General features: G+C 40.0%; 1 protein-coding gene across 3 annotated transcripts in view; it reads right to left on the bottom strand.

Annotated features, from left to right (window-relative positions):
• grid2 (glutamate receptor, ionotropic, delta 2) overlaps positions 1–21,065 on the bottom strand; it is a 507,657-nt gene that overhangs the window by 46,606 nt on the left and 439,986 nt on the right. The window lies entirely within an intron of this gene.

Here is a 21,065-nt window from a genome sequence, read left to right as displayed (position 1 = left end):
AAGTGAGAGTACACAGACAAAGTTGCAGCAAAACAGTAGAAACTTAAGAGAAAAGGTCATGGCTGTAATAAAGTACATTCTTCCTAATTTTTATTCATATATTATTTCAGTATTGAGTTTTGTGCTATCCATGTGGATTTGTTACAGCTTATCCTCACATTTTTCTTTTGTTTATTCTCCCAGTGAATTAATCAGCTTTCAACAGAAACTGATCTTTAGTCATACATTAAAAAGACAAACAAGCAAATAAACAACAATAAAACAACAAAAAACCCAACTTGAATTTTTAAATGTACCTCTATTGACAGCTACCTGGTTAGGTTTAGCTTCTGTACCACTGACCAGCAGTACCTGGTGGACCACCTTTGCTTTGGCACAGCGACCGCCTTGTCTCCTATTTTGATTTTGAGCTTGGACACGACTCCTGTTTTGTCTGTGAGTCCATCTGGCCTTAGTTCTCATCATCTGAACCTGGATTAGTTTAAATTATTGGCAGTTGATGTTCCTTTACTGAAAAGATTGATGTCCATGATGAAATGTCCACGTGTAAGTGATCAAAACAACATTTGTACTGTGTGATCTAAAAAGAGCAGCAGTGCTCGAAGTGATCTAGAAGGGCATGACCTAGAGGGGAAGGTCAATCTACTTTAAATTACTGATGGCTTTTGCTTTTTATAGGCAAGAAGAGTGAATGAGCATTTATCATTTACACATTTAAACAGACAGATTACGGCATCCTTTTTCTGTTGGGAAAAGGCAGAGCAGCCTGCCTGTTCGATGACCCCATCATAATTTGATTTCGCTTCATAGAAATGAGTGAACATTAAAAAGATTACCTAGCTCAGAAATTACATCATTAAGCTTTGTATTTTACAGTGAAGTCTCTCATCTTTACTCATAACTGCTACCAGCTCAGAACTGTCTCCCAGCAGCCTACACTCACGGCGTACTTCTGCATATGTCTTCTTGCATCACTCTCTTTTGACGCTGATTTGTTTGATTTTGAGAAATGTGAGAGCGACTGATGGAAGACAGACTCTGACAGAAAAAAGCCAACAGCCCAGAGACAAACTTAAATTTACTTGCAGTACATCTCAGGCCAGAGATCTAACGCTTCTGCCAATTTCTAAACTTTATGGGTAGTCTCTGTCGCTCTCACAAACGTCACACAATCAGTATATAGGCGTATGTTTCACGTCTGTAGCATTTAGAAACATTCACGTCTGGTAACCGACTTTATGCTTTCACTCAGTCCAACCAGATTGATCTTTAAGGGCTGAAGTTACAAAGCTTTCCACCTTTTTGCCAGTTTGAGAGAGAGCAGGTAGAAATGATTTTTAATTCACAAAATACTACTGGAGGATTCTGTGTAGTGAATGGTGAAATAATACATGCAGTAGATAGGAGAGAATTTGGTGTGTCTGCAGTGTAAGGACAATGACAGAGGGTAATAACAGTGTTTGATAAAATACATTTTGTATCACAGCTCTGATGACTGCTGCTATCAGCTTGTGAGCAGTACAGGTTATGCTTGCAACCTTACCGTCCTGCTTTTGTCCACACCATGTGAGTAAAATTCATCAAGCGGATTTTGGTCTGACTGCGGCATAACACTCAAACCACATCCTCACAGCGAGTTCTGTCTCTCTCTGTCTTGTTTTACTTGCATCCCACATGCTCTGTGCTGCCTTTGTTTGGGCTCAGAGAGCATTACAATGAGAGGCTGCTCCCCAGCCAAATTTTCGCCCCAGTTTGCACTAGCTGGCTTCTTGTAGATATATGACGATCCGAATAAAGATAAGATTAGGTGCAGGCGAATCAATCAGGGCACCAAAAAGAGAGACAACGACTCCCCGTCTATGCATCTTACTGCATAAATACACATGAGGAAGGTTATTTCAGGACAGGTTCCCTTACGAGGTGATGTGTTGGGATAATTCTACAGTTTCTTTTTGGCTGCATTTTTTAAAGCTTTAAGACCACAGCTTTTGTATAGTATGCTAAGAAATGGGGAAAAGGTGCAATCATTTATTGAAGCATGTGTAAAGTGTAAACATATCCAGAAATACAGTTTATAAGGCAAAAACATAAGTTGCACAGTTCAAACAAGCTTGAAAGTCAATATTTGGTGCGACCAGTTTCATTCACCAACACAGCCTGAACTCTCTTAGGGAAGCTTTCCTATAAATTCTTTAAGTAGTCTTCAGGAATAGTTTGCCAGGCTTCACTGAGAACAAAGCTCTTCTTTGGATGTTGGTCGCCTTTTGTTATGATCTCTGTCAAGATGATCCCACACTGCTTCAATATTGATGAGGCTTGAGTTCCACTGTATCCAGGTAAGTAGTTTGTGTGTTTGGGATCATTGTCAGGCTAAATAATCAAGCCGTTGCCAATAAGATGCTTTCCAGATGGTACTGCATGTCGGATCAAAAGCTGCATTTATAGTTCCATCAATTTTCACAACAGCACTGGCTGAAAAGCAGCCCCAATCCAAGACAGAGCCTCTACCGTGTTTTACGGATGGCTGTAGACACTCACTGTTGTACCTCTGCCTTTCACCTCCTCTATAAACTAAAGATGATTTGACCAACATTTTGCGTTTTACTCACTCCATTAGACTTCTTAAACTATTTCTATGAGTCTTCGGTGAACAGCAGATGGATCAGCTGAGGTGCCACGTGCATCTGACAGGTCCTGTGTCAGGTCTTCGCTGGATTTTTTTTCCCCTGATGTTTTTAAGAACCAGACTTTCAGGTACTTTTCATCTGCTGAGACCTGTCACTTCTTTTTTGATCTTCCACTTGTCCAGTTTCTTTAAGTTTTTTAAAGCACATACTGTACACCATGCCGAGATATGCCAAATGATCCCCTAATAGCTCTCTGGGTGCAAAAATACAATTTTATGCCTGTCAAACTATGTTATCTTTGGGATTTTTCATAGATTCAACAAACAAATTAGGAGAAAATTAGTTTTTTTCAACAGGCTGCCAGTAACAAAGTGCCTAAAGACATTATTTAAAATTGGCTCTTTGCCAAGTTGCCTGTTATGTGTAGACACAACACTAGCTCCCAGAGTTAGCTTTTTTATAGGTCGGTGTTAAGGGACTTAACAGAGAAGCAAAGAATATATCTCTTTGAAAATGGTCAGGTACAAGGACTGGACTGAAGATGAAAATATATAAAATATCTATATTCTTACCTAGTGAATGAATAATTATCTACCTTTTCCAACAACATACTGATGGCCAGGTTTGAGGTGCTAAAGCCTGGCATGCAGGTTGCGCCAATTCCTCCTGAGTTGTTTCGTCCGACTGCTCGCTCTAGTGGCAACAGCCGCCTACATCCTTAGAGACGCAATATGACAACTTCTTCACTCCCTCTCCTCCCTTTGTTTCTCTGTTGTTTCATTACCATCAGCTGTCATTAGTCGTCTTTGTTTCTCCAGGAAGAGGGAGTCAAAGAAAAGAGAGAAATTAATCGCCTATTGCCACGCTCTATGAAAATCTTTGCTCAGACCCCGTTAAGCCGATGAGAGATGTGATACTAGAAGAGAGAAGTAATTGGAGACAGATGTTGGAAAGACGGATCATCCGAGACGGATCAGTGAGCCAAAACTAAGATGCCAGCCTTAATAGGATCTGGCAGAAAAAATTATTTCTCTCTGTTTCCTTTTCATCTTCCCTTTGCTCAACAGTATTTTTCATAATGAAGTCTTATGTTATATTTGCATGGCTTTACAAAGTATGAATCTTTTTGTGAGTGTGTGTTGTCTTTTGCAATTTTTTTCTGGCTTTCTAGGAGACCCAGACGATGTGAATTTGTGACAAATATCAAGAGAGGTTCATTTACTTCCTGGGTTACTGTTAGATGCATGCAGTGTTGCTGGGCAACGCAGCACACAACATTGGAACTTAAACAGCCCACAACAAAGACGACACGCAGCAGTAACTAATTTAAAGAATTATACTTACTATAGTCTACACAAATACCTTAAAGTACTCTTTAATTGTAAAGATTTTTGCAGTGCACCAAATGAAAACATACCAAGACATTATTAATGTTGACAATGAAAAAAATCCCTGACTTATCACAGGAGTAGAATCAAAGGAGAGAAATTATAGTTATATTAGGGCCACTTGCTCTAGACTATGCTTTACATTTCTATTAAGAATAGAAACAAGAAATGATGTCTGAGAGAGTGCAACTACATTACATGTAATGAAAATATAGATATATTCATCTACATCCAGAAACAGCTGAGCTTTATGCACAGCTGGGTCACGTGTCATTAAACCGTTTTTTTGTTGTTCCTTTTAAATTTCTGATGCTTGGCATCAAATTTAAAAGTAGAATGCAGTGTCCAGGGTGATTGCTTGTCATGCTGATTGTAGCTTGGCCCGGCTAACTTTGCCCTGACAATGAAGATGAAATGAACTGAATCAGTGAATGTGTGAAGAACTGGTGTACTGTTTGAATAAACTAGCCAGGATTATGTGTCAGGTCCCTGCAGAAGTGTCTGAAAGTAAAGGCAGAGAGCCAAACAAATAGAAACTCTCGGGGATGTCTGTGAAATGTTCTCTGCCTAAAAAAGAAAACAAAGGTGGTCAACAACCCCGACACTGTCCTCAAAAAAGTCAGTGAAACAAACACAGACACAGACTGATGAATCTCAGATAAAGTTTCAAAAATAAAGGAGAGCTCACATGCTGAGTCAAAGGAAGAGCTATGTTTTCTTTCTTTTTCTATAGCTGTGCTTGACAAAAAAAAAAAATAGAAGAAAAAGTTGAAGTTGCAAAAACTTGCTAGAAAGGTGACGCGAGAGAAAACGAAGGACCCGTTAAACTTTATACATATCCAGATCGCTTTCTTTAATTTGAAACTGAGTATTGGGTTTGGCAGAGAATGAGCTCGCCGAGTCTCCTTCAAGCAGTCTTTGTTTTTTTGATCAAAAAATCATCAACATCAACATTTGCACAGCGGGGTGGCAGAACAGAGAAGAAGCTATAAGATGCACACACACACACTGACACAGACAAAAGGCAAGAGAGGCAAAATCTGTCCATGACAAACACAGACAGTGACAGACTGAGACAGACGTGAGAGCAAGTTAAATGTGAAAAAAAAATTACAAAGCATGCTGTGACTTGCAGATGAGACAGCAGCATAGAATTGGAACCTATTCAGTATGCAGATTTTCCTTTATGGGTTCCGCTAACAGTCATAAGCATATCAATAGGGTTGCCATTAATACCTGGACAATGCTGAAATAATTACTATAAAAAGTGACACTCAAAACATAAAACACAAGGCTATGAAAGTACTCGCTGTCTCTACACAGACATGCACAGAGAACCTTATTTGCTTGCATCCTGCGAGCCCATTTGACAGCGTTCAGGTTGACTAACAGAAATGAAAATGGTGCAGAGAGTTTCTTATAGTGCCCCTCACCTCTGAGTTAGTTCATTTGTGACTATATAAATGCAACTCTGGATCCAGGCCTTTTATTTTCTCACAGATTTTCCAGTTTTCCTTATGCTGCAGGTCAGGGTAGTAAAACACACTACTTAAAAACAGCTTACGAGTATTCCACCTTCTCATTACTGAGTGTCACAATCCATTGGCTTCCATGAGCAATATCGCCGTACCAACAAAAAGGGACGTGATCCTATCAGTCCTGTCGGACAGAGCATTCATTACAGAATGTCTGTCTGTCCATCTGCCCATCAACCTATAAATGAGCAGGTCTTGCCGGTCAACCCCTTGATCGCCATGTACTCGGTCATGCTCAGCAGGTAATACTAAATGTATGAACTGTGTCTCCCACCTTGTGCCTCTCCGTGCGAAGGATCAATGGCTGACTTCAAGGTCATCACAGATTACTGAGCTCCTCACCCTGTCAACACCAGTGAGACCAGACACTGTGCCCTCATCTGGCAGGTGGCACATTTCTGCACTGTGGTCACGTTACACATTTTGCAATCACAGACACGCATCAAAAAGAAAACAAGTGAAGAATCAGGACATGTGAATAGAGCCATCCACCTCTGGCATAAATTTGGAAGGAAGAACTGTAGAGATCACAGCCCAAAGAAGGTCGAAAGCACACCATATCACTGTAGCGCTACTTTGGTTGTAAGTATGCAGGCTCAGTTTCAACAATGATCCTGAATGTCCCCTGTCAGTTTAACATGTTAGTTGCCCAAGAGTATAAAATACTGATTAAATGCAGGCTGCAGAGTTCAACGTGCCAGCCCTCCTCTATTTACTTCATTAATATTGGTCTCAGTGGTAAGTTCTGGTGCCAAATGGTTACAGTACAGTGTCAAAAGCCCTCCATAACACCAAGGAGTAATTGCAAGGGAAAACACTGGCCCATATTGCAGACAGACTCCATGTCTATTTCAGATGGAATTTCTATTAAAACTTCAAGTTATCTTACTACTTGTATGGAGGAGAAGAAAAAAAGTCTTGCAAATGTTAATGTGGAAGCAATACAGCCTGATTTGGAGGAGTTTTAATTGGAACCGTGGGAAAGAAATAGTTATGAAGGCGAGGAGAGAAAATGATGACTGATACACTCAGATGCTCTTCCAGCAACAGATTTAGGTGCATGAGTGCTCTCACACCATCAGTCACTGTAGCTCCATCGACTCCCGAGGGTAATTAAAAGAAGTAACTTTTTTTTTCCTCAATAGTTTCTATTCATTCCAAAATAATTTGAATTTCACAAAAAAATCTCACCTGTATAGTACCTGAAAATACTACTGTAGCATATGAGTAAATGAATGTCAATAAGCCTGACACGTAGGATCTGTCAGGGAGCCGAACATCACCATCAGTTAGCAGAGTGACTGACAAGCTGTGCCAGTATTTCACAACACTTCGGTTAATTTGAGTGGTTCCGCAGTCGCACTCGCGCAAAATTAATGAACAGCTGGTGTTTGCTAAAACAAATCTTGTAGATCACACAGTCCCTTTAGCCACAACTTCATTTGAAAACATCTGCCATTATAATATCACTTGACTGCTATTTATGCAGCATTTATGGCCTATCTGACCGAAAGGTGATGCTAGCCTTGATCACTGAAAGGCCATTACTCTTCCTCGTGTAAACATGCGAGACAGAGTGAAAATCATTAATGTACCTTTACTCATTCAGTCAACACAAGCACCTGTCAGATGGAAAGAAAAGATCAGACACTAGGCTACCCAGCATTCATTAAGTTATGGCTAAGGTTCACAAAAACCTGCCAGGAGTTCGACTCAGACCTGAGGTGAATGATAAGATCTTCAGTGCAAATTAGAGTTTCTGCCCTCACAGGCTGTCAGCATACTTAAAGATGCATGCCTTGCAGTTTGATGGGGGTCCGCTGTAGACTGGGAATGAGTTTGCCATTGAAAGCCTGCACTTGGTTATTACAGATACATTTCAATGTCCACCTGACCACAAACCGCCCATGAAGGAAGAAAGTGCAGTGTGGAAATGAACTCTGCTGTAACTACTCTGCAAGTCGCTGGATGTGTAGGTGTGTGTCATTGGAACTCTGTTTTCCATTCCAACTAGAGGTCATAACTCTGCAATGCATTACTGGCTAAGAAACTTGTTTGTGTGCACCTCCAGACTCATGCATCCTTTGGATTCTTCTCACCTATAGGTGCGACCTAGACATCAGAGACTATTTTACCTGCTAAGATGTAAGTTACAGCTCACAGTGTTCATTCTGCTTTTGTGTATCTGGAGGCACATTTCAAATACAAAAAATACATTTTCTACTTGTGAATTCTGTTCTCTTTGGGTGGCCAGAGTTTTTGTTACTGGGAACTTAAATCTGGCTGACTTTCAGCAAAGCTTTGCAGATGTAATAAAGTGAGCAGGACTTTAGCTAAACTCCCTCATTCGGCAAAGAAGCTATTACATTTAACATCCACAGACAGATTTTCTTTATTTATTTAAGATTGCATTACACAATTATGTTAGAATGCAACACACTCTTTTCTTAGTAGATTTCTATTTTTTTTTTTTTTTACCAATCTGATACTGTATGGCATCATAAATCCTTTGCATACTTTCACAACCTGCCTTCAAGGTTCTTTGGAAGTGGTTTAATGCCACAGAGGGAGGCTTCACAGGACAGAAGTGTAGCGCTGAGAACCAATCTCCCTCTTGCATCTAAAAAGCCTTGGGCTTGTGGCAATGTTCAACATTAACCACGAAATTTACACATATTTACAACAACTCATTTTTCCTCCTTCATGGCATGCTACAACAGCTGGTCAAGGGTATATGGAAATTAAATAGCTAGTCTATTGATCGTGATGATCAGCTTTCCCACAATTCTGTCAAATCAAAATTCTAATATCTGAGATGATAACAGGCAAAAAGAAAGAACTTATCCACACACATCTTGAATTTATATTTTTACTACAAAAAGTGTGAAAAGAGGCTATTTCTAAAAACTTTGTTGTCCAAGTAATCCTATAGTTGAATAATCTTCAAACTGAAAAACTCTTTAGTCACTTTCTAACTCTTCTTGCCACCATTTGGAAAAAGCTTTTAAACCACATCACTTTTTAAAAAAATGTTTATAGGCATTTTCTCTGTTTGCATGACTATGATGAAGCTGGCTGACAAAGTTGCATTGGTAAATTAAGGAAAGATGTGCAGTGTTAAATCTGTAAAGATTTTTTTTTTTTTACAGATGCCTTTATTGATTATAGCTCCCACAAGCAAAATATTTTTCTCCCCTATTTCCTTTCCATGTATTGCTTGAGAGGATCCTCTAACTTTAATTTTTTTCTTCGCTATCACTCTTTCCCTCATTCGTCTGTTTCCTTCTCTGTCCCAAATCACTCTCCCTTTGGCTTCCCTCCAAATCCTCCTTCTCTTTCTCCCTATGTAGTTCTCCAGACTGTGATGCATGGCTGTCTGTGTTCTCCAAAAGTCCATTAGTTGCTGGCACTGGGCTGCCTCCTCTCCCACAAACAGAGATAAAGACGCTGAGTGTGGCTGCCCAGTGAGTCGCATGAAAATGAGAGGACAGTGGAAAAAGAAGTATGGAGGAGAACAGGGGAGAAAAGAGTGAGAGGCACAGAGAGAGAGAAAGGAGTGTGGATGTGAAAACACCTTGATAATGAAGAGAAGCCCAAGAGTATAGGTGAAGTGAAGAGAATGAATGGAAGGGATAGAAAAGGGGATAGATGATGCAAACACAGAAGGAGACATCAAACAGAAAGGAGTGAAAAAATGAAGACAAACACCATTGAGGAGAAAAAAAAGAGGAGGTGAAGGACAAGAGCAGGACATGTAGGTGAAAGAAAAGAAAGAAAGAGAAGCCTTCTATTCACAGTGAGAGTGGTGTAGACATAAGAAGACAAGGGAGAAATAAATAAAAGGCTAAGAAATATTAGAAGAGGGAGGGAGGAGAGAATGAAAAATAGAACGTGTTGAACGTGAGGCGACGATAAGAGATGAGGGTCAATTGTAACCAGATATACCACCACAAAACCATTAATAAAATGCTTTTTTTTTCTCTTTTAAATTCCCTCCACCTCTTACTTTGTCCCCCTAATTAATCTACAATCCAGAGATTAAACTTGCCCTTTCCACTTTCATTCAAAACACAGGGGACTGTGATCCATTCTCTGTTTTTTCAGTTTCAGCCTCTTTTTATCTGGGAAATTAAGATGTAATCTAACAGTTTGCTTCAGGTTGCAGAGTTGGATAGACATGACGGAGAGCCGGCAGATGAAAAATGTGTTTAAAAAACGGTTATTTTTCTTTCTTTCAGCAAGAGCATTTGGCTCTTTGAATAATACTATTGTCTAACTTTCACAACTTTGCTCTTTGCGCTTCTATTGGCCTAATTGCTGTTGTGCTCCCTTTCATATTTCTCTCAGCCAGACTCTGTGTGCATTTTAATCTCCAGCAGGGCCTATAAATACAATAATTATGTGCTATCTTTTTCATCTTGGACTTCAGTAATAGATAAAAAGGAATTCAATGAAAAAAAAAAATTAATCTTATTGCCTCAAAAAAAAAAAAGGTTGTTGGAATGTTTTATCATTTTAATTACTATTTGGAATTGAGATTGCCCATTCAAATTATGGTGTTGTCTGTATTGTAAAATCAAAATTCTTTTATGTGTATCATCTAATTGCTAGACGTTTTTTTTTATATCAATTTCTCTGCAATGAGTAGATAACTTTGGTATTATTTTTTCTGCATGGTTATCTCTTGTTAGTCTTGTTAGAATGTGGGCTGGCTCATTAAAGGTGTAGGAGAAATCATTAAGGCTGCAAACTTCTACGTTTTGAGCAAAGTGAAAGCTTTTCAGGAAGAAGAACACACAGTTCTCAACAGCAACTGCCCACAAAGGATAAAATTACATGCTTTTTTAGATTACACTACTGTAAGATTAAAACACGTGTTTTTGCTTAAACTCTCAAATATGCTTTATGCTACTTGCCAAAAAAAATCAAAGCAGTTTTTACTTCAATATTCAGTATTCTTATTCTAACATCTTACACTGACTACAGGTTTCATCTCCTCTACCTACACAGCTTTTATGTTACCCAATTAACCACCAACTATGTAAATGAAATTACTCCTAAATAGTTTTACAAGCGAGAAAGCTTAGCTTGATTAAAGCAATGCCCATGGAGACTGACCGATACATACCTGTTTGTGCTTGCTGATGAATAAAGTTTGGTACAAACCACTACAAACCTTCATACACCACTCAGCTCAGTTGATACAGACAGCAACATACTGACTTTTTTCATACTTACTAAATACTAAATCTTAACCTTAGAGAGCTAAGAGGACATCATATTCTCTCAATTAAATGCTTGTTGCTGGTTATCCTGCAAACATAACTCAATTTAGCTGCTTGCAGACTTTGGAGAGACTTATTGTTGAAGTTTGGTTAAGTATTAGTTACAACTTACAAGTACACAAGTGCAGCTTACAACTAGTTACAACTACAAGTAATGCATTTGGCATCTAAAGATACATAAGTAGGTATATTCTAGTTAATTTGGGCTAAAACAAAAACATAAGCAGCACAACCATATTTTTTAAAGCATTTTAGCTAAAGACTACTTTTAACTTCACATATTTAGAGACCCAGATCCTTTATATACCTAAAAAATAAACAAACAAGAAAATTAAAAGCATAATAGCAAAGCTTCGGTGTTTGCAAGATAATATCTTTAAAACTTTAAAGTAAAAGGGGAAACAATAAGAAATATTTCTGTTATTTTCTCTTTTACTAAACACTCCAAGTACAGAATGTGAAACATGTTGGGGAGATGATTTGTTTCTGCGCTTATTTCTACCAAACACATGAGAAGCAAACTGTGACATGTTTCCCTTTTGTTAGTGTCTTTAAAAACAGCACAGCTCAAAGAGCTTAAACAGTAACTTAAGACCAGCTGGAATGTGAGTTTATCAACGTTTGCCATCTTGTTGCAGGGGAGAGGGGAACATGCAATGGATTGGATATTGTTACGGCAGTGTTAAGCATGGTTACGGGTACATGACAGTGCATTTCATAGAAGATCACCAAACAGAATTTCTTTGAACCAGAACCAGAGTTTAACCTGTGTTTGGCCTGGTATTAGGCTATTCTTCCAATTAATTGATGACCAGTAACTATAAAAGCGGCCGTTGGTGTAGAGCACTCAGCTATGCGTTAACACAAAACCACAATGGAGTGGAGATCCCAGCAAATTCTCCCCAAGGTGAGACTGTGCATGTATCAGTGAACAAAAACCAAAACCAAACAAAAACACAAGTTTAAATGTTAAAGTTCAAGACAGTATAGTAAGCAAAAGGCTGAATAAGTATGGCTTGTTTTTTAAGGTTTGTCAGGAGAAAGCTTCCTCTCTATAAAAACAACATGGCAGCACGGCTTAGGTTTGCAAAGCTGCAGCTGATCAAACCAGAAAGCTTCTGGAACGATGTCCTTTGGATAGACGAGGCCAACGTGAAGATGTTTGGCAAAAACCAAACACCGCATATCAGCACAAACACCTCCTACCAGCTGTCAAGCACAGTGGTCTGGGTACCTTGAAGACACTGAGTCGACCACAAACTCCTCTGTATTCCAAAGTATTCAGAGGCAAATACGAAGCCATCTGTCTGACAGCTAAAGTTTGGCAGAAATTTGTTCAGGCAACAGGACAATGATCCCAAACACAGCAGGGTATCTACAAAACAAAAAAGAAAACTAAAGAAAAGGAATCGATGTGTTGAAGAACAAAATCAAAGTGTAGATCTCAGTTCCAAAACTAGGGAGTGATAAGGAAATATCCACTGTGTGGGGGCCTACAGGTGATTGTTGGGTAATCAAGGGACTGAAAGGGGAAGCAGCAGGGTCGATAACATCACACAGGGAGAAATGGGAAATCTTTGCACTTTTTTTGCACCCTTCTGCCAAATATTGAGGATGTGTCCTGCATATGTTGAGGACAGTGAATCATGAACAAGTGCACGTTGCATTGCCGGGATTACATGCTTGCCTGGACAAGCTCACATACTCTTCTGGGGAAGACCGTTAAAATGAGAGGGGGAAAAGTAATATGGACTAACAAGGGATTTTTTTTCTTCTGAGCAGTTTCTCCTATTTTCTCTAACTTATTTCTACAGGACGTGACCTTAAATCTCTTGGCCAAACTTGTTTTTATTTTTTCTTTCTTTCTTTTTAATGCAAAAAAAAAGTTTCTTGGTTACAAATTGTAAAGCCGTGTCACAGATATAGAGCTTTGCATGAACATGCAGGTATACCTTTATGACCTGCATACAGCAGTATACTGTACACACACACACACACACCTACACTAAAATGTAAACACGAGTTCACAAACACAGATGTGTGCTCCCAAGTGCTGCATTAATGCAATTTATATCCAGCAATAAAGCAGGTCTATAAATTGCTGCATTCATTTGCTGACTTTCATTGATTTCTTTGTGAGGTGCTGTAATTATTATTAGACACAAGAGGTATAGCGCGGGATGAAAGGGAACGAGAGGAAAAACACACACTGACTCGGAGAGTGAGGGAGGCAAACGGAGGAAGAAAAAACTAAATCCAGAAGAAGACTGTTGTGCGGCTGTCAGATGGATTGACGCTTGGGCGGCAGAAGAAGGAGAAACCGATACGAAGGCAATTTCGGCATCCTTCTTAAATATAAGAACAGAGAGAAGAAAACATAAATAGATAGAAATAGATAACAAATATTTCTTCTTCTCTTCTTTGAGTTTTTTTTAACCATACCGAACCCTTATCTCCTCTCCTTACTTCAATACTTTCTCTCCCTCTGTTCCCTTCACTCTATGCCGATTTGTCACATCTCCAGCAAACACGCCAGTTTTTAATCAATCACCACAGCGAGCAAGGATGAACTTCCATCTCTCCCTCTCTCCATTTTTGTTTAGCATCTATAATTCCCTTATTTCAAATGTCTCTTTCAATCCTTACAATCTTCCCTCTTTAATATGGAGAGTAAATTTACCCCCATTTCCTTCGTCTTTAGTCCTCTTTTCATCTGCTTTCCCCAAATCTCAGTCACAACACAGAAACACTGTCATCACATAGGCACAGAATTGTAACAGCAGGAAAATATGTTTGCTGTTTGGGCTTGTTGTGTTGAATTCTAATGAGCTATCAGGCTCTGCAGGAAAAGAGCTTTCTCTTTTTCCTGTCGGGGTGATTTGCACTACTAGAAAATAGAAAATGAGAGAGCCCAGCAGCCAAAAAAGGCATTTTCTGGTTGTAGCATAGCCTGGATTATTACAGAGGATATTGCAGCAGTCATACCATGGCATAGTGACAGATATATATCACGGGCTTATATGGCTCAGCAGAGATTTCATTCAAATCCAATAAAATACATGACAAACACGTAAATATGGCATCAATTTTTAAAAATCTAATGAAACGGGTCTTGCCTCAACCCCTCTTGTAAGCGCACCGTGTCAGAGCACTGGCTCAGGCACAAAAATACCGCAAGTGTCACTCCGGACTACAGAAGTGCAACAACATCAGCAAAAAAGAGGAACCAAGAGCACACGAGGAAGAAAGAAACAAAATTGAAGGAGTGACAAGAGGAAGCGCAGGGAGAATATTGTGTTAGTGGGTGCAATGTAAGCGATACAAGTCACATAGCTGTAGGCAACCTTGGGACCTGAGAGCTTTGTTCATGAAAAGTCGACCCCTCTCAAACACAGGGGGAGAGGAATCATAAACACAGAGATCTGTCACCCCGAGCACAGCTGGGCCACCCTGCTCGGTAACCTTGGCAACTCCCTGACCAATGGGTGGTTGGCAGGAGGTCCTTAAAGAACTGTGACACTGATACAAACACATACAGACTCAGAGAGCACTGCTGCCTACAGATACAATGTTAACCGTGATTTGAGAGGGTAAACAGGTGTTAGAGAGGCCTCTCTAAATTGAGAGAAGAGTAACATGTGCCTGCACTCACACACGCACACAAAGTGAGGCATCTGGGGTGAGCTTCAATGTTATCCTCTGTTTAAACATAATCTCCCCACACACCCCCAGTCCACCTCGCTGATTCACACTGGATGGCTGACTAATGAAGAGAGAGAAAGGCAGTGAACAAGCGCTCATAAACCTTAAATGGGCGGGTGATTTTTCATTAACCTGTTCTGAATCCCTGTGCTTTCTCAGTGTCTTATCAAAGTCGCTGGAGTCTCACAAACAACGTGTCCTTTGACTTTGATGCAGCGACACGCTTGGGTTTTCATAGCGGTGAATCTCACTTCCAAAAGATACTTGTTAAGGACCCCTTGGCTTCACATTTGAATGCATGGGGCAAGCATCAGCCGTCAAGTGGATGGCTTATGTTGTAAAGGAGCAGTTTTTTTAACGAGTTTGGTTCTTAAATCTGAATGGAGGGCAAACAGCAAAAATAACCAACCACTAAAAATGAAACTAATCAGAAACTGGAAACATGGCTGTTAAATGCTTCTTCCTGTTAAAAGGGAGTTATTCCCTTCCAAGTGCTTGTAACCCTTTCAGAGCATAGCACTCAGAATCATTGGTCTCATATATGTATGCATTTAAGGCCTTGCTACAGCAAAAGTGAAACTGTAAGAAATAAACAATATAGTAAATAAAAAATATGTTTTAGCAAAATATGGCTAATCCTTTTCTTCAGTTCTGTCTAGGTCACTGTCTACCTATTCATTCTCTATTTCTATATCATCCCTCCTTTCAGTCCTCTCCTTGCACTTCTTTCTTGTCCCTTCATATCCACATGCATTCACTCTCTCAATTTTCACTAGTTCGTCTCCCTCCCCCCTTTATCGCCCTCATGCCACCTAAATTTCCCAATTTCCGTCTTCCTACTCCTCGAGCACCAATTCGCCATCTATGTCATCTTCCACTCCTCCCTTCATCTCTCCTCTGCTTTGTCTCGATTGTCCTCTAGAGTGCTGTGATGGCTGAAGGATCCAAACAGGTCTTGGATGATTTGCCACCAGCTCTATCTGGATGAGGACTCGGCATAATCTTTATCACCATCACTGAAGTCATTATGGTAAATTGGCGAAACCTTATAGGCTTACATTATACAGATACTTACTTCCTGTTTCAAGATATATGCAGCAGAGGTGAAGAGATGATGGTAATTTTTAGTACAATTTCTAGAGTCGTTATGCTAAATGGGGAGACGGTGATAGGATGAAATTAAGTGGCAGAAAATGGCTTGTTGCACAATGGAGTTGAGCATATGTAGGATAAGTGGAGGAATTTTCCTTCACTGGTAAACGTTACATAGTATTACATAGCATCGCTCACAGGTATTTTTGACGTGTGGGGGGACCTGATAGCCTGGCTGGGCCATTTACTTTGCATCATTTTCCTACTCACTTTACCTCTATTTCCTGTCTCCAGGAAATAAAATGAAAGACAATTCTGTGTGGTCAGAAAACTTCCATATGACAAAAGCATACTAAGGGATTATAGAAAGTGAATTAATGTTTATATATTATATGCTTCTCTTGATTGATGTGACCTTATTGGCTCAGTGGGTCAGATCCATTTTCAGGTAATAAGAATTTGAAATTCAGATCCAAGAAATTGGTATTTTTCAGTGAAGAGACGGCTTCACAAGTGACAGCAGCTATGTAAAAGCGCTTTACCTGAAGTAAATGCTCCTCTATAGTATAATCCATATATATTCATAATGTATGAAGCATTTAATTTCAGATTCACTGCTTTCAGCCCACTCGTCTGACCTCTTTTTCTCCATCCATTTCCAAGCTTTCATTGGCTGCTACAAGTATGGGAAAATTTTTTCCAAAGCCTTCATCGTCCTTTTGAAAATTATTTATTGCAGGGTCAGGTTGGAAGGATAGTGAATTCACACAGTGTTGCGTGTCTTTGTTGGAGAACAGGACCTTTATACCGTGAAACCCCCCCTTCCCCATGCTATCATTGATAATGTTGCAGTGAAGGTTTCAATACTTTCTGCTCTTCTTTTTTAGGAATAACGGTAATATATAGTAGGCAATGTCATGAGGAGAAAAGATGCATTTTCTAAAGTGGTACCTTCCCATGGTGGAGCAGAAAGTCATACAGACAGAAAATCACTCACTGGCAATCCACTCAACTCTAAAATCACTCAGCGGTCATCAGAGACTCTTAAAGCCTGACAGAGAGTAGCTGTCAAATATTCACACAGGGATACTTAATTCAACCGAGTCAGGTGTGTGTACGTGTCAGCATTGGCACGTATGTGAATAAACATGCAAATCTGAAGGTTTTAGTTTTGCGAGCTTCAAGTGAAATGTGACAGAGTATGCCAAGCACGCATGTACGTGCTATAGTATTAGGACATAAACGGCGCTCAGTGGAAAACGTTTCCATTTCATGGTACAGTCTCCTGTCACATTGGCTGAAATTATTATCAACAACAAAAATCACTAGATGAGGCTTTAAACTATAGTCGCATAAGTAAAGCATTTTATTAACCATATAGAGTCATATAAAGAAAACGTAAGACAGTGCTCAGTGGAGGAGTTGCGAGATTCTACAGTTACCGTCGCTAATATCGGCGCATCTTATTATTATCTATGTCAGTAAGGGTTTCATATAATTTAGAGGGTAAGTAACTGATACTGACAGACAAAAAAAAGACTTTGCTTTCACTCTTGAGACAATGCAATAATAAACAGAGGGGACCACAAGTAAGTCCTCCATTGACTTAAATGAGGATGCCATTATGTCAAACAGTGACACAGAGCACAGCGGTCTTAGATATCATATGTGACACAAAGTTAATGAGATATCAAGGCGGAGGTGCAACACCTCTCACTCTATTGAGTACCTTGATCATTGACTGAAATGGGAGCGACACATATATTACTCCGTGACAGGCCTCACCCTGAAGCGCTTGGCTGGCTTGGTGTGTGTTTGTGTATCAAAGTATGCAAGGCGCGCATAAGGGGAAATGTGTTACTGCATGTGTAAAGCATGCTACTTAGGGAAATGCAAATTTTGTATCTGTGTTTGCATCTGAGTAGGTCTTTGTGTATGTGCGTTTATGTGCGTGTGTAGGCTGCACGTTTGTGTGTGAGTGATAGCAGAGACAGCCCAGACGCTGACCTGTTCTGACATATAATATTATTCTGCCACGGGGGATCGAAACTGAAAAGGGAGAAAATCCATAGTGCACAGGAGACAACGGTGACGGAGAGGGGTAAGAGGTTTATTGGGAAAGAGGAGAAAAAAAAACGGAGAGAAAGTGCAGGAAGAGAAAGAAGGGAGCGAGAGAGCATGACACTGAGGGGGGAAATATATCAAGTTCTTAACCTCACAGGAATCAAATATAGCAAACGGGACGGGATTGAAGAAGACAAACGGATCAGAATAAATCAGACAAAGACAGAAAACCAAAAAAGTCTGGCTCATGGAGTCTGTTAATAATATTATAGCTTTGCGTCTAGCCTCTAGCTTAAAAAAATAAATAATTTCAGGGGTCTGTTTACTACCTTCTAAATGTATTTGTCAGCATGAGAAGAATTCTTAACAGGTTGAAAGTCTCCACATTGACAAAATGTTTTCTCTAAAGGAAAAATCAATGACTGGTAAGCTCTGCATGTACATAATGCAGAGGATGTATCCAGTGTTTCCCAATTCCACCAAATTTAGGAATAATTAAACCGATAATCTGATTCATTTGCTTAAACGTACACAGTAAAGGCGGCAGTGTCACTGTCAGTGGCACTGCAGCAGAAGGGGAAAAAAATCAGCTTGTGTCAATGCAGTCAGCAGAGAGGGACAGGCATTAGTGAACCACTAGAGTGCACCCTGTAGCTTTTAACACAAAGTAGATGAAAAAAAGACAGACAGAGAGACAGCGGGGTTGCAGAATGAAATATTATAAGGAGAAGCAGAGAACGAAAGAAAGATTTGGGTAGGAGTCGAGAGTGGGGGAGGCGGGGCGCGATGGAGCGATAGAACGCTAACAGCCAAATATTCGGTGGTGCAGTGCAAAAGAATTAAAAAAGAGGGGGAAAATAGATGCAGGTGAGAAGAAAGGAACAGAAATGCAGAGCAGGGGATGAAAGAAAAGTAAAGTATAAAATCAAGAGAGACATATTCAGAGGGGATATCGGCTTCCTTCTTGTATTCGCTCTCAGTTCTGCTCTGCAGTGCTTGCTTGCCACTCTGGAGGTGTCACCCCTGTCATAGAGAATTTATCCATGAAAAAGCAGATCCTCTCTCAAAAACCTTCATCCAGTCCTGCCTCTTGTCAGTCCTGCCTCCTCCCACTGCGCTGCTTCTGAAAAGCAGCCCTTTTTTTTTCATATGACTTACTTATCATGGAAAATTCAGTCTCAGCTGATAATTACTGAAGCACTGCCCAGAAGAACTGCTTCTTGATATATATTTATGAGTCGCCCCAACCCAGTCTGCTAGCAGGAACTGGACTTTTACATTTCTGCAACAGCATGATGTCTGACAGTGTCTCTGGCCATGAACTCATTTAAAGCGTGCACACTGTGTCTGAATTGCATCACATAGGGAGGTTCAGGTGTTCCCCTGGGTTGTACAGTTGCAGTGATACTTCACATTCGAGTTGTTCTTGTTAAGTGTGGTATTCCAGTGATTCGCACGCAGGGTGTAACAGATTTTTTTTCCCACAACTTCCTGCTGCCAATCGGAGTTTGACTTTGGTCTTGTCGACCTTAATGGCGAGCGCCACGGCTATGACCTGCTGTTTTCATGTGAACCAAATATCCAGAGTGGTGGGAGAGCACACTATTATCTTATGTGTTGCCATAATGACAGGTTTCACCGTGGTTCGTGAACAGGACTGTCTCCCGAGCAAAGCCATCAAATGACAATGTGTATTCATGATCTCTCTGTACCATACTAGCTTGTGATAGCCCATGTGCTGCAGAAATACCACAATTTTAAAAAATCGTTACAGAAAATTCGAGGTGTGATTTGTCTTTGGTGCCACTATTTCTCAACCCATTATGCCAGAATCACAGATGTCAGCTCACTAGGTAAGCGTGTTTTCTCAAGCTGTCGGTGTCAAGTTTGTAGTGAAGGTGATAAATACTTTTGCTGGTGCAACAAACAACCTTATTTTGCAATAAAATACTACCTTATTTGTGTTTCTGGGGATACTAATAATTAAGTATACATGTTTACATCACCAACAAAAAATTATTCTTAGTAAGTGTTAATGGTTCCACTCTTACATCTTATTAGACACTGGATTGAAGGCATAATTTTAAAACTACCGTGTGCCACTTTCATCACTCCTTCCAATGCTGGCTCCGGTTTAAGTCTAATATATTCTGGAAGGAGAAAGGAGAAAGTGGGACCCTCTGGAAGAGCGAAGCACGATGCAAACAGAAAGTGGGATGCATGCAAATGAGATGCAGCAGTCAGGTATTTATGATGCTGGGTAATCACCAAGGGAATTAAGTATTTAGTCATGCGAACGTTATCTGTGTATCATTAACATCATTTATCCCCGATCAACACAGACGACCCTGTAACATGAGCGGCATGTCAAAACAGGGCCGAGTCGGTGCTTTGTAAGGATGCACTGTAGACCATACGGTAAACATCTTCAATTCTCTGTACTATGCATTATGAATTAGGCATTACTAGCAAATGCTGAATGGGCACTGATATTTGCATAACTTATGTAAGAAAAAAAATAAGAAACTTTAATCTGCATATTAGTGCACCTGATATAAATGACTGGGTAGTACATAGAAGTACATAAAAACATAGTAATGACAGTGAATGTTGGAAAGAATAGGAAATGTCTGTGAAACTTTTAAAAGACAAGATCCCAACAATAGAAATTGTTCAATACCCATAATACATCCAAACATACGCACACTAAAGATGAATGGTCACAAATATCACTGTATTAAAAATACACGATAGCAAAACTTGAAATTCTTTCCTTCTTGCGAGCAGCCAAAGGAGCATGAAAACCTTTGGAACGTGAAAATCTACTCCAGCTGCCAAAAACATATGCGCACAGTGTGTGACGTGCGCCTTAGTCACATGACAAATTTTATGATGAGTCTGAACATTTAACAATATGTTGGACAGCAATGCTTTCAAGTAAATTTGCCCTCTTGGAGAGCAAAGATGTCGGGTGATTCATGGAGAGAGATTGAGCCACAACACTAAGGAGTTTTTGTTTTTTAGGGATGCTGCCTTATACCATGAAATGCAGAAGGGTGACAAATAAAGTGAAAAGCCAATATAATGTGTTTTAGTAAGATTTTGTGCATCCAGAGCAGCTTCAACTCCCCCGCTCGGCATTGATTCTCCAAGTTTCTGGACCTCTGCTGGACCGATGAGCATTATTCTTCCAAAGCACATTTCCTCATTTGGTGATTCGATGATGGTGGTGGAGAGTGCTGTCTAACATTCAAAATCGCAAGTGCTCATTTGCGGTGAGAGGTGGTAACAGCATCAGTATCACAGATTCACATCATTTCTACACTCAGTAAACCCTTCAGTGACCTCCCCCCATCCCCCTAGAGAGACTAA

The sequence above is a fragment of the Neolamprologus brichardi genome, chromosome 12, assembly GCF_056152115.1.
Source record: "Neolamprologus brichardi isolate AB-2024 chromosome 12, ASM5615211v1, whole genome shotgun sequence".
In the NCBI taxonomy this organism is placed as follows: domain Eukaryota; kingdom Metazoa; phylum Chordata; class Actinopteri; order Cichliformes; family Cichlidae; genus Neolamprologus; species Neolamprologus brichardi.
This window is presented reverse-complemented; position numbering and strand designations above follow the sequence as displayed.